General features: G+C 46.1%; 1 non-coding gene across 1 annotated transcript; it reads left to right on the top strand.

The window, feature by feature from the left end:
- The first annotated feature begins 505 nt into the window (after positions 1 to 505).
- On the top strand, positions 506 to 578 carry TRNAV-AAC (transfer RNA valine (anticodon AAC)). Its single transcript has one exon. It is a non-coding gene; the product is annotated as a tRNA-Val (tRNA).
- The last annotated feature ends 13,845 nt before the right edge of the window (positions 579 to 14,423 follow it).

Here is a 14,423-nt window from a genome sequence, read left to right on the forward strand (position 1 = left end):
ATCTCACTCCTGGCCTGAGCGCCTGTTCCCCCCGTAGTAGAAATAGATGAGAGACTCAGATTCCTTCCATGACCTATACATTATTTGTCCCATATGAAGCAACGCTCAAGCAATTGCAGCGAGAACACAAAAAAACAGGCTCTGGCTTGATTCGGTTACTGGACGAGGCGTAAGAACAAGTAAATGGGGTAGAAATGAGAAAAAAGAGCATACGGCGGGACATTCCAGTTATTGAGACATGGGAAGAAAATAATTATAAAGTTCACGTTCCTCCTACTTTCCTTCAAATGATCTAGAAAAAAAGTGCTATGTAGCATTGCTTCATCGGACAGCCGAAATATTGGTACAAAGTAACGGAGTGTTTTTTGTCGACCTATGGTGGTGATTCCTAGCAGCGGAACAGTTGAGAATCATATTATAGAAATATATTTTGTCAGATACATGGAATGGAGTCAATTTTCATTCTGTGTATCACTATAACCGAGTCATACGTTGAGCAATGCGAGTTTCCGTAGTGTAGTGGTTATCACGTTCGCCTAACACGCGAAAGGTCCCCGGTTCGAGACCGGGCGGAAACATATTTTTCAATTAAAGAAACTGTTGCAATTATTCATGCACTGTAGTTCACTAATAAATTGGATGTAGAACTATACTTCGGTATTTCATGTATGAGCCAGCGAAAGGGAGTGGAAACAAACATTACTACAAAATAATGCGCTGCTGGGCATAGGAACTTTCCATTTATAGATCTGCAGAAACGTTTCTTATAAGGTACTAAGACATAATATCGTTAGGTATTTTTAAGTGTTTTCTAAAATTTGATATAAAAGACATCTGTAATTTTGCAGAGAAAAATGAATTTTATTTAATACACGGAGTCGAGTATTATGCTTTAGTCATTTCTTTATTTCAAATAGCAGCTGTAGTCAAGAATAAAATTACCGATCCAATAAGGCGAACAAAAGTAGCCAATGGGAAACAAAAGGGAGTTCAAAGCAATGCACTAATCACTGTCAAGCAGCCCTAATAATACCTATCTCGACTAAGAACAGCCCACTTTTCTTGTGCCAGATTAATAAGAAACAAATAACTTGATAATGGAACAACAAATACAAATTGCCATGCAAATCGATAAAATCTCTTGTAGAATAAACAAAAGTCCAGAAACAAAGTCCAGAAGAGTCTGTGGTTCTGAAAACTGAATGTTCCTGGGAGCAGGTGAGGTTGGAATCCTTGTAGGTGGATGAAAGAAGAAAGGATCTCTAGGAAGAGGTCTGTTGAGTCGTTGAAGATGCTGGAAGGGAGGGAAATAAAACAAGAGCGTCAGCATTTGTAGAGGCGGGATAATACTCACCTCCGTGTCTTTAATAAAATTAGGACTTTCTTTCATAATCTACTAGGAAAATCTACATTTTATGGCAAGACCGGAGGCTCTTATTAAGCTATTTTAAAGCGCATCAATAACATTTAAAGAGACATGTTGTATTGGTTTACAGTAAAAAACTCTAAAAACACTATCATTAGACCAGTCAGCCGATCTGAGAATATCCTCAAGGCGAGAACCAGCCCAGAAAGCTTTGGATGCCATGGTTCCTTTAGCTGAATATGCACCGAAGGCGGAGGTATCAATACCAGCAAGGGACATAATCCAACGGACCCAGCGAGCCAAAGTGGGCGAGGGCACAGGATTAAAAGGTTTTCTGAAAGAAATTAGGAGTTGGGATGCAGAGGAATTTCTCAAACCGGCTGTCTGTTGTTCGTAGACTTTCAAACATTGGCCTGCACATAACCTAGGATGATCAGGAAAAAAGGGATAGAAAACTGATGAGAGATTAGTCTTAGTACGTCTATACACATGAAAAAGAACACCTGATGGTGTAAATTGATGAGCTGTAATATCTAAGCTCTAACGTCAGATAAACGTTTAAAAGAAACAAGGCATAAAAGCATGGTGAGTTTAGCAGATAATTGTTTTAAAGATAACATTGAATTGTCCGGCCAGGAAACAAACAGGTTCAATACAACATTAACATCCCACAATTAACTGTATTTAGGTTTCGGAGGATTGGAAAATGTTATTCCCTTTAAAAGACGGCAAACCAACGGATGCTCTCCAACCGGTTTTCCTTGGATGTAAGAGTGGGAAGATGAGATCGCGGATCCGTACAAGTTGATAGTGCGAAAGGACTTACCTTTACTGGCCTCTGCAGCCAGGAAATTGACAATGAGGGTTACATCGGCTGTAAAGGGATCAATGTGTTTTCCCACATACCAACTATGCCAGAGAGGCCAAGCTGATCTATATGCTTTCTTTGTTCCTGGAGCTCGTGCCAGTTCGATGAAGTTTGAAGCTTCTGCCGAAATAGGTAGGAGAGATTGGTATTCCCCGATATTTTCCAAGCCAAAAGGGAAAGGACATTCTGAAGTATTAGACTGTGGCGGAGGCCGAGACAGTTGGTCAAGAGATCTGGGAACGAGGGAATTAAAAGCAGAGAGTCGATTGACAATTCCAGGAGAGTAGGGAACCACACCTGGGAATGCCAGAAAGGAGCTTGTTGACGTCTGACCTGCTCCTGTACTCTGGAAATCATGATGAAAGGAGGGAAGGAGTAATTGAGGGAGGATGACCAATCTTGGGAAAACGCATCGAAGGCAAGAGCTAGTGGATCCGGGCGCCAGCTGAAGAACTCTGGAAGTTGTGCATTGAGACGGGATGCAAAAAGATCTATGTGGAAAGGACCCCATTTGCGGAGTATGGTGTTGAATACCTGTGCGTCGAGCTTCCAATCGCTGGAGTCCCGGAAGTGACGAGAATGTCAATCTGGTACCAAATTGAGGTTGCCCGGCAAATACTCTGCTTGGACTGAGATCCTGTTTTGAAGACAAAACTCCCAAAACCCTTTTGCTAATTTCACTAAAGGTTTGGATTTTGTGCCTCCCAGATGGTTGATGTAACGAACCGCGGAAATGTTGTCCATTCTGAGGAGTACTGAACAACAAACTCTGTCTCTTGTCAGGCTCCTGATTGGAAAGGAGCCGGCAAGCATCTCTAAACAGTTGATGTGCAACTTTGACTCCTCTAGAGACCATGAGTCTCCAATCGAGATTGGACCACAACGGGCTCCCCAACCCAGCAGGCTTGCATCTGATTCTAATACAAGATCTGGGGCTGATGCAAATATAGTCCTGCCGTTCAAAGCGTCTAAATGGTCTATCCACCATTGAAGTTCCAAACGAGAATCTTGGTCTATGGACGATGGAATCTGAATAAGCGAGACCTTTTTGGAGATGACAAATTCTTAGTCTCTGCAATGCCCGGTAATGTAACGGACCTGGAAAAATGGCCTGAATTGAAGAAGAGAGGAGGCCTACAATCCTTGCCAGAGATCTGAGGGATAGACGAGAACTGCGTAAGATTAACAGGATTTCTGATTTTATGGACTTTATCTTTGATGACAGAAGGAGAAGAGTGGGCAAAACAAAATCCACTAGAAAACCTAGGAACTCGATCCTTTGAGCAGGAACCAAGGAATATTTTTCATAATTGACAATAAAACCGAGGTCTGAGAGAAGAGTGCAAATAAGGTGATCATGAGACAGAAGGGATGTATGATTCTGATTCAAGATCAGGACATCGTCCAAGTAAATGATCAATCTGATGCCTCGAGCTCCGAGAAAGGCCACTACCGGTTTCATTAGTTTTGTGAAGCACCATGGAGCGGATGACAGGCCAAAAGGTAGAGATGTGAAATGGAAAGTCTCTTTGGACCATTGGAATTGGAGAAATTTCTGTGAATCTGGGTGCATGGGAACCGTGAGGTATGCATCCTGTAGGTCTAGCCGCACCATCCAGTCTCCCTGGAGCAGTGAATCCCTGAGATGTAGAATAGTTTCCATCTTGAAGTGGCGATATACTACAAATTGATTGAATTGTTTCAGATTGATAACCGGACGCACCTTTTTGTTCTTTTTCTGAACTAGAAATACTGAACTGAGAAAACCTGAAGGATCTAGAGAACAAGGGGCAATTGCCTGTTTCTGTAGAAGGCGATTGAATTTCTAAAGTGACTAATTTTGTCATTTGGACGGAAAACTGAGGAGGGTGAGGGAAAGTTGACCGAAAAAGCTCTGAGAAGAGTTCAATAGCATAACCCTGAACTGTACTTAAAACCCAGGGATCTGCTGTGAGCTCTCTCCATTTTGGAAGGCACAGAGAAATACAACCCCCCACAACAGGCAGATAAGAATGTTGACTTACTGGGTTGTGCAGAGAATCTGAAATTGCGAATTCCTTTGTTTCTGAAGCCCCTGTTCCTTTGGGGATAGAATTGCGGTCTGTACTCCTGGTATGCATAGTTGCTGTAGAAACCGCAGGAACCTTGGTTGGGATAGGAATGGCCGGCAAAGCAGTTCCTGCCTCTGCCGGCCCTGGTGAAAACCCTGTGCTGAAAACATCTTTTTCAGAGACTGTTGTGCCTTGTCGAGGGAGGCAAACGTTGCAATGTATTTACTCAGCTCTTTACTGAAAGAGTCACCAAAAAGTAAACCTTCAGCCTTAACACCAGGGTCTGAGCCAGCTAGGTTAACCAATTTGGGGTCAAGTTTAAGCAGGAGTCCCTTCCTGCATTGATGGAAAATAGAAGAGTTTGCATTCCCAAGTAGACATAAGGCACGCTGAGCCCACAAAGATAGCTCCACAGGATCAACTGTAGAATGTTCTAGTCGGGCTGATTCAGCCATGTCGAACATGTGGGTTAGGGGTCCCACAATGTCTAAAAGTTTGTCTTGGCACGTAGACCAAACTTTCTCAACTCCTTTGCGCGGGTCTTTGCCGAATTTGGTAAAGAAAGTAATTAGGGATGAGTCAATGATAGGAGTTGTAGTGATCTTGGAAGGTAGGGCAGGGCGGGAACATTCAGACTTAAGTTTCGCCCGTACCTGTTTGTCCAAAGAAGTAGGTAACCTGGACGTTACATAATCCGCCACATGGTCGGCGGGAAACCACTCAGTAGAGGGCGGATGTTGGATGTCGTTCTAGTTCTAGATGTGAGGCTAGCACTGTGCTAATCCTATGCTTAAAGACTTTGCTAGATAAGCAGACATTTGAGGTGAGCAAATCTAGAGTGTCGCTGGTGTTGCAGGGCGCTCCTTACTAGAGCAGCTCTCCACCTAAAATTGAGAACTTCCCAGAGTTCTTCTTTGTTTTTTGCATAATTTATGCGTTGCTCTATGCCTGAAAGGGTTTTGGTTTGATATATATATATATATATATATATATAAAATTTACCATAAAAAAAAAAAATATATATCCAATGCTCCTGGGTGAGATAATCCTCGCCTTCGTGTCCTTAGTAGAATTGAAAAGTCTTCACACAAATGCTAGAAATTGTTTTATTTTATGTCAGGAACAGAAGCTTTGGATTATTCTTGTTCAGCGTTGCACCACCACACCAGAAGCCCCATCCACAATAGGTTTATGATAGAACAGTTTAACTGTGGAGTCCAAGGACCAATCAGCAGCTGCCATGACCGCCTCCAATCTAGAATGGAAGAAAAGCTTTGGAAGTCAAAGCACCAATTACTGAATGTGCTCAAAATATAAAGATATCAATGCCCACTTCTCTCAAAAGCCACTTGACCCATTGGGCTAATGTCACTGATGAGACTGGACCAAATGATTTTTGAAGCGACACCAACAATTGACTAACTTGATCTCTGCGTAATTCACAGGTCACATCCTCATATGCCTTAATACATTTTACCACACACACTTTTGGATTACTTGGGAAGGATGGATAACTAATACATTTTGAATTGGTTATGGTACAATTAGAAATAAGAAAAGATACACCAGAAGGAGTAAATATCCTACCTGCTATATTCAGAGCCTTGATATCAGAAACTCTCTGGGACGAAATCATACATAGTAAGAGAGCCAATTGGGCGGAGAGTTATTTCTGAGAAAGATCCTCATTGGCAGGCCAATTACTCATGAATTTTAAAACCACATCAACATCCCACAGAACTGAATATTTGTGGGCCAGGGGACGTACCATTCTGACTCCACGAAGTAGTTTGCAGATCAAATGATGTTCACCTATTGGTTTGCTGTCTGTTTGAGGATAAACTGTTGAAATGGCTGACCAGTAATTATTGACTGTTCTGTGTGCAAGGCCTAGGTCAGAAGTTGACAATCATCCGCACTGTGGCCCCTATGGAATCCACACTCCGTTTATTGCACCAATCAACCCATTGTTTCCATGCTGTTGGATATCTCTTATGAGTACTGGGAACCCAAGATTGGGAGAGGAAGAATTTAGCTTGCTCTGAAATGCCAGACATTTCCCAATGTCTCCCAAAAGTCTCCATGCCATGAGAGACTGTTGATTGACTATGATCAAGGGATGAGAAAGACCCATCAGATCTGGAAGAAGATCCGGAGGATGAGAGGATCTGAATCGTAGGGGCCCAACACAAGGCCATTGCCACTGGAAACCAAGTTGGTGCCTTCCAACAAGGGGTTATCAGAGTTACGCCTGCTAATTGATGACAAACCTGGGAGTGAACTCTGTGAATAATGATGAAAGGAGGGAATGCGTACATCACTCCCCCGACCAAGATTGAAGAAAGGCATCCAAACTCACAGCTAGGGAGTCTGGTCTCTAGCTGTAACATTGAAGGAGATTGGAATTCAGACGGGATGCAAATAAATCCATCTTGCAAGGACCCCGTAATTCGTCCAGAAAATGAAAAATGCGTGGATGCAGCTCGCTGGTATCGCAAAGGAATAAGGAATTCCAATTCGCTACCACATTCACTCTGCTTGGAATGTACTTTGCTGTCAATTCAATCTGATGTTCTAGACAATAATGCCAGATGTCCTTGACTATCTCTGCCAGAAAACTAGATCGAGTTCCCCCAATTTGTTGATATATCTGACTGCCAAAATGTTGTCTATCCGAAAAAGGATGTAACACTTTGTTTTGACAGGGGAAAGAGTTTTTACTGCAAAGGAACCGGCAAGGAGCTCTAGACAGTTGATTTGATATTTGAGTTCCTCTTGGGACCATATGCCCCCTGTATCCACTAAACCGCATCTCGCACTCCAACTGCATCTGCGGGCATCTGACTCCATGATCACCTCTGGGACAGAGGCAAAAACTGCTTTGCCGTTCCAGGCGTCCATAGGAGTAAGCCACCATGAGATACCCCTCCTGGCGTCCAGTGACAGTGTTATCTGTTCCTCATTTGAGAAATGTAATATTTTGAGGCACTGGAGAGCCAGATAATGCAATGGGCCCGAAAAAATGGCTGTAATAGAAGCTAGGAGGCCCACCAGTCTGGCAAGGACTCTCAAAGATATCGAAAGAGCTGACAATGTTTTCCTCAACTCTGTCTTGATGGCCAGCCTCTACGTCAGAGGGAGTTTGAGTTGGGCTTCGGTCGAGTCTATCTGAAACCCCCAAGAAATGTAACATTTGGGATGGGTCTAGATGAGATTTCTCATTGTTAATGGCAAATCCTAAATTCTGAAGGAGTTCCACTGTCCACGAGAGGTGTAGTAATAGAGTTTGACATTGTTGGGCCATGATGAGAATGTCATCCAGGTAGACAATCAAACACACCATTTTCTCCCTGAGGCACTGCATGACTGGATGCATCAACTTGATGAAACGCAGGGGTTGAGGACAGCCAAACGGCAGATCTGTAAACTCATAGCACTGGCTGAGCCAGAAGAATTGATGAAATATCTGCTGAGAAGCATAACTTGGGATTGTCCGATGCATGTCTTTTAGGTCTAGATGCACCATCCAGTGCCCTTCCCGTAACAAGTTTCTTAGAAGATGAGTGCCTTTCATCTTGAAGTGTCTGTAGACAATCCAAGAATTGAAGTGACGCAGGTTGAGAACTAGACAAAAGTCTTCACCTTTCTCTTGTACAAGGAAAATAGTGCTCACAAAACCTTTGGGGTTTTAGATCAACTGAGCTATCTCTCCTTTTTGTAGCAGGGCAGCAATCTCTTGATCTCTTAAGAGACTCTCTTATTGGGAAAAATGGAGCGGGAAGGGAGGAGATTCCTGGTGATGCTCCTGTAAAATTCCAAATGGAATCCCTGAACAGTTTTGAGTATCCAAGCATCCTGGGAAATAATTTCCCAATTGTGCATGAACAGACTCACTCTGCCCCCCCAAAGCTAAGCCAATGGAAGGAGTGATAGTTACCTGCATAAGAGGTGTCTTGGCTGGGTTGTCCTCCTCTGACGTTGCTCCTGTGGAAACAACCTCTACTTCCTCTGTTCCTGAAGGGGTAGAAGTTGTTGGAGTTAGGATAATTGGAAGCTCTTCTTCCTCTGCCTGTGTAGTAATTTTTAGGGGAGGTCTGATATGTGATATGGTCTGAAGCATAACCTCTGTAGCGTCTGGCCCGGGCAAAAAGACCACTTTTAAAGACTTTTTTAATGGATGTTTGGGCCTTATTTAAGGCAAAAAAATTGGCTACATATTTGCCTAAAGCGTTAACAATCTTGTCTCTGAGAAGGAGAATTTTTTTCAAATGTCCTGCCTCTGAGGGGGCCAATTCAGTCAGTTTGGGATCAATGCAGATGAGCAATGACTTACGCCGCTCTGTTAAAATGCTGCAGTTAGCATTGCCTAGGATGCAAGCAACACATTGAGACCTATTCCAGCAAGGTGTCCAGGTCTACCATGGAATTGGAATCTTTTGTCTGGACCTCTAGTTTCAGAATTTTATTAAGAGGACCCGATATATCAAGCAACTTATCTTGACAACCTCACCAGGCTCTGTCGACACCCTCTTTGGGTCTTTGATGTCTTTTTTGAGGAAGGTCACCATATTGGGGTTGAGTTCTGTGGTATCGGCCACTTTGCCTAGAAGGGAAGGTCAAGGGCATTCTGAGTATAGAATACTGCACAATCCCTCTCATCCTTTCCTCAGCCCTGTACATATTCAGCCACCTCCTGACATAGAAAGGATTCCGATGACCGCGGGTGGACAATGTCATCAGAGTTGAAATGTAGATTCTTTCCCAGCGGAGCAGATGGAGGTTCTCTAGGTACTTGACTTTTGCGCTTACTGCCAGTTCGTGGCGTATTAGGCAATGGATCACTATCAGAGTATGATGAGCTTGAATCATCCGATGTGGGCTGGGGATCTTGAAAAGGGGTAGACGGTACTTGGGTTAATGTAGCTCCAGAGCCATGCTCAAGCTGAGGAGACTCCACCATGGCATCTAATGAACTTCTGTTAGAGGGTCCAGGCATTGGTTGGTTTACCTCTACGGGGTTGGAGTGGGAGTTTCCATGAGCCTGCACCAAAATTTCATCTGCCAAATTTAAAGATAGGTTGGGCAAAGGGCTGAAGCGCTTTAATTAGAGCTTTATTTGACAGAATCCTGTACACGAAAATCTAAAGCCTCTACTAAGCGTTCCTCAGTGTGGTGGTCATAAGAAGACTCCATATATTCCCCATAATGATCTTCCTCATTGTACTGTTGAGCCATATTGCCAGAGGCACAGTAAAACCCAAAGGGAGGTAGAGAGTAGAGGTGATTAGAAGCTATCCAGCTTAATGAGGGGCCTGGCCGATGAGAAACGAGCAAAAGAATCGCTCTGGAGTTATTCATATCAGGGGAAGGAGCACCTGCAACTCCTTCTCTGTAACCCCTACAGCAAAGCTCTTAATCGTGTTGTCAGCCATATCGGGTATGGGGGGAAGCCAGAGAGAAAAGTGGCTCATGTTGGGAAATCCAGCTACAGCATGAATGCGCGAAGCTGGCAATGCAAATGTTGCCTCTATGGTGCATGCACGGCTGGCACTTTAGAGAGAGGACAGGTCTCTAACGCAGGTGCTGCCCAGCTGGCAAAGTTCCCGCTCTTGCTTCACAACACCCCTGATAATCAGGAACTCATTCCCAACAAGTGCCAAATTGGCAATAAATCATATGAAATATAAGGCGCCTTTCAGCACATTCAGCATCTTGCTCCACTGCTGTAGATACAATACTGTAACAAACACAAGGAATCAAAGAGAAAAGGCACTTAACTCATGCTGAGTCAGCAGCAAAAAAAAAAGGAAGGACTGTGGCCCTCATTACAACCCTGGTGGTAAATCCCGCTTTCTGCCGTGCAGAAGACCGCCAACATACCGCTGCGGCCGCGGAATTCCGCTACAGGTATTATGACCCACAGCTCGGAATCCGCCACAATACAGACACCCACACAAGTCCGCCACACCAAAGGTCAGTGATAAACTGGTGATACCAAAACCGACACCGCCACGCCAACAGGAATACGCACACACTATCAAGACCCACAAATCAACGCAGCAGTCTTTCAACTGAAGAAATCCATTGGCGGTACACACCGCCGCACTCAAAATACACACACACTTACAAAACACAACCACATTGGACAATTCGAAATACACACACCTGATACACATACACACACCACACCCACACACCAATCCAATATAAAGCACACACCCACAAACCCTTACAACCAAAAATTTGAAAGAAGGCCAGAGAGAGAGACTACCTAAAACAACACCAGCATCCACAGACACACAACACCATCACTTACACAACATCCACGCACCTCAAACAACACACACCAACACATCCCCTCACACATCACAACAGACACCACCTCACACATCACCCACACCACATCATGGCACCTCAAAGTCACCCCAGGTTCTCTGAGGAGGAGCTCAGGATCATGGTGGAGGAAATCGTCCGGGTAGAGCCACAGCTATTCGGATCATAGGTGCAGCAGACATCCATTGCAAGGAAGATGGAGCTATGGCGCAGAATTGTCGACAGGGTTAACGCAGTGGGACAGCATCCAAGAACACAGGATGACATCAGGAAGAGGTGGAACGACCTACGGGGGAAGGTGTGTTCCGTGGTATCCTGACACCAGATTGCTGTACAGAGGACTGGCGGTGGACCCACACCTCCTCCCCCACAACTAAAACATGGGAGGAGCAAGTCTTGGCAATACTGCATCCTGAGGGCCTCGCAGGAGTAGCAGGAGGACTGGACTCTGGTAAGACATATCTTTACTACTTTATCCCCCACACCCCACCTGCATGCCATCACATACCGCCACCCTTACCCTCACATCCATCACCCCAAAAACCCACAGATACCCCACTAACACAACCCACACATCCCAAAACCAAGCCCTGAATGTAACACCAATCCATGGACACCCATCACCAAAGCATGTCCAGTACAGAGACTCACTCATGCCCCAAAATCTCCAATCACACAAGGACCAAGCCAATAATACAAGCACAGGAATAGAGGGTGTAGGAGGCTGGACTGGCTTGTAGTGAGTACCTAGGGGTACTTGCACCTTGCACCAGGCCCAGTTATCCCTTATTAGTGTATAGGGTGTCTAGCAGCATAGGCTGATAGATAATGGTAGCTTAGCAGAGCAGCTTAGGCTGAACTAGGAGACGAGTGAAGCTCCTACAGTACCACTTAGTGTCATATGCACAATATCATAAGAAAACACAATACACAGATATACTAAAAATAAAGGTACTTTATTTTTATGACAATATGCCAAAAGTATCTCAGTGAGTACCCTCAGTATGAGGATAGCAAATATACCCAAGATATATGTACACAATACCAAAATATGCAGTAAGAGTATTAGAAAACAGTGCAAACAATGTATAGTTACAATAGGATGCAATGGAGACACATAGGGATAGGGGTAACACAAACCATATACTCCAAAAGTGGAATGCGAACCACGAATGGACCCCAAACCTATGTGACCTTGTAGAGGGTCGCTGGGACTATTAGAAAATAGTAAGGGTTAGAAAAATAGCCCACCCCAAGACCCTGAAAAGTGAGTGCAAAGTGCACTAAAGTTCCCCAAATGACATAGAAGTCGTGATAGGGGAATTCTGCAGGAAAGACACAAACCAACAATGCAACAACAATGGATTTCCAGTCGAGGGTACCTGTGGAACAAGGGGACCAAGTCCAAAAGTCACAAGCAAGTCGGAGATGGGCAGATGCCCAGGAAATGCCAGCTGTGGGTGCAAAGATGCTGCTACTGGACAGTAGAAGCGTAAGTTTCTGCAAGAACGACAAGGGCTAGAGACTTCCCCTTCGGAGGACGGATCCCTTACGCCGTGGAGAGTCGTGCAGATGTGTTTTCCCGCCGAAAGACCACCAACAAGCCTTGCTAGCTGCAAATCGTGCGGTAAGGGTTTTTGGATGCTGCTGTGGCCCAGGAGGGACCAGGATGTCGCAAATTGCGTCAGGAGACAGAGGGGACGTCGAGCAAGACAAGGAGCCCTCTCAGCAGCAGGCAGCACCCGGAGAAGTGCCAGAAACAGGCACTACGAGGATGTGTGAAACGGTGCTCACCCGAAGTCGCACAAAGGAGTCCCACGTCGCCGGAGAACAACTTAGGAGGTCGTGCAATGCAGGTTAGAGTGCCGTGGACCCAGGCTGGACTGTGCACAAAGGATTTCCGCCGGAAGTGCACGGAGGCCGGAGTAGCTGCAAAAGTCGCAGTTTCCAACAATGCAGTCTGGCGAGGGGAGGCAAGGACTTACCTCCACCAAACTTGGACTGAAGAGTCACTGGACTGTGGGAGTCACTTGGACAGAGTTGCTGGATTCAAGGGACCTCGCTCGTCGTGCTGAGAGGAGACCCAAGGTACCGGTGATGCAGTTCTTTGGTGCCTGCGGTTGCAGGGGGACGATTCCGTCGACCCACGGGAGATTTCTTCGGAGCTTCTAGTGCAGAGAGGAGGCAGACTACCCCCACAGCATGCACCACCAGGAAAACAGTCGAGAAGGCGGCAGGATCAGCGGTACAGAGTTGCTCCGCCGCCATGGGGATTCTGACACCCCCTACCGCCATCGTGTTCCTGGTGGGTCTCCCGCCAGGAACAGGATGGCGGTAGTGGGTGCCGCGGGGCCCCTGGGGGCCCCTGCAGTGCCCATGCCAATGGCATGGGCTCTGCAGGGGCCCCCGTAAGAGGGCCCCACTTTGTATTTCAGTGTCTGCTTTGCAGACACTGAAATACGCGACGGGTGCCACTGCACCCGTCGCACCTTCCCACTCCGCCGGCTCAATTCTGAGCCGGCGTCCTCGTGGGAAGGATGATTTGCCCTGGGCTGGCGGGTGGCCTTTTGGCGGTCGCCCGCCAGCCCAGGGCAAATCCCAAAATACCCTCAGCGGTCTTTCGACCGCGGAGCGGTATTTTGGTGGGGGAAGTCTGGCGGGCAGCCTCCGCCGCCCGCCAGACTTAGAATGACCCCCAGAGACCCTAAATAGCCAGAAAAGAGGGTTTGGCTACCTAGGAGAGAGGATAGGCTAGCAACACCTGAAGGAGCCTATCAGGAGGAGTCTCTGACGTCACCTGATGGCACTGGCCACTCAGAGCAGTCCAGTGTGCCAGCAGCACCTCTGTTTCCAAGATGGCAGAGGTCTGGAGCACACTGGAGGAGCTCTGGGCACCTCCCAGGGGAGGTACAGGTCAGGGGAGTGGTCACTTCCCTTTCCTTTGTCCAGTTTCGCGCCAGAGCAGGGCTAAGGGGTCCCTGAACCGGTGTAGACTGGCTTATGCAGAAATGGGCACCAAATGTGCCCATGAAAGCATTTCCAGAGGCTGGGGGAGGCTACTCCTCCCCTGCCTTCACACCATTTTCCAAAGGGAGAGGGTGTAACACCCTCTCTCAGAGGAAGTCCTTTGTTCTGCCATCCTGGGCCAGGCCTGGCTGGACCCCAGGAGGGCAGATGCCTGTCTGAGGGGTTGGCAGCAGCAGCAGCTGCAGTGAAACCCCAGGAAAGGCAGTTTGGCAGTACCAGGGTCTGTGCTACAGACCACTGGGATCATGGGATTGTGCCAACTATGCCAGGATGGTATAGAGGGGGCAATTCCATGATCATAGACATATTACATGGCTATATTCGGAGTTACCATTGTGAAGCTACATATAGGTAGTGACCTATATGTAGTGCACGTGTGTAATGGTGTCCCCGCACTCACAAAGTCCGGGGAATTGGCTCTGAACAATGTGGGGGCACCTTGGCTAGTGCCAGGGTGCCCACACACTAAGTAACTTAGCACCCAACCTTTACCAGGTAAAGGTTAGACATATAGGTGACTTATAAGTTACTTAAGTGCAGTGTAAAATGGCTGTGAAATAACGTGGACGTTATTTCACTCAGGCTGCAGTGGCAGGCCTGTGTAAGAATTGTCAGAGCTCCCTATGGGTGGCAAAAGAAATGCTGCAGCCCATAGGGATCTCCTGGAACCCCAATACACTGGGTACCTCAGTACCATATACTAGGGAATTATAAGGGTGTTCCAGTAAGCCAATGTAAATTGGTAAAATTGGTCACTAGCCTGTTAGTGACAATTTGT

Source organism: Pleurodeles waltl, chromosome 4_1 (genome assembly GCF_031143425.1).
Source record: "Pleurodeles waltl isolate 20211129_DDA chromosome 4_1, aPleWal1.hap1.20221129, whole genome shotgun sequence".
NCBI lineage: Eukaryota > Metazoa > Chordata > Amphibia > Caudata > Salamandridae > Pleurodeles > Pleurodeles waltl.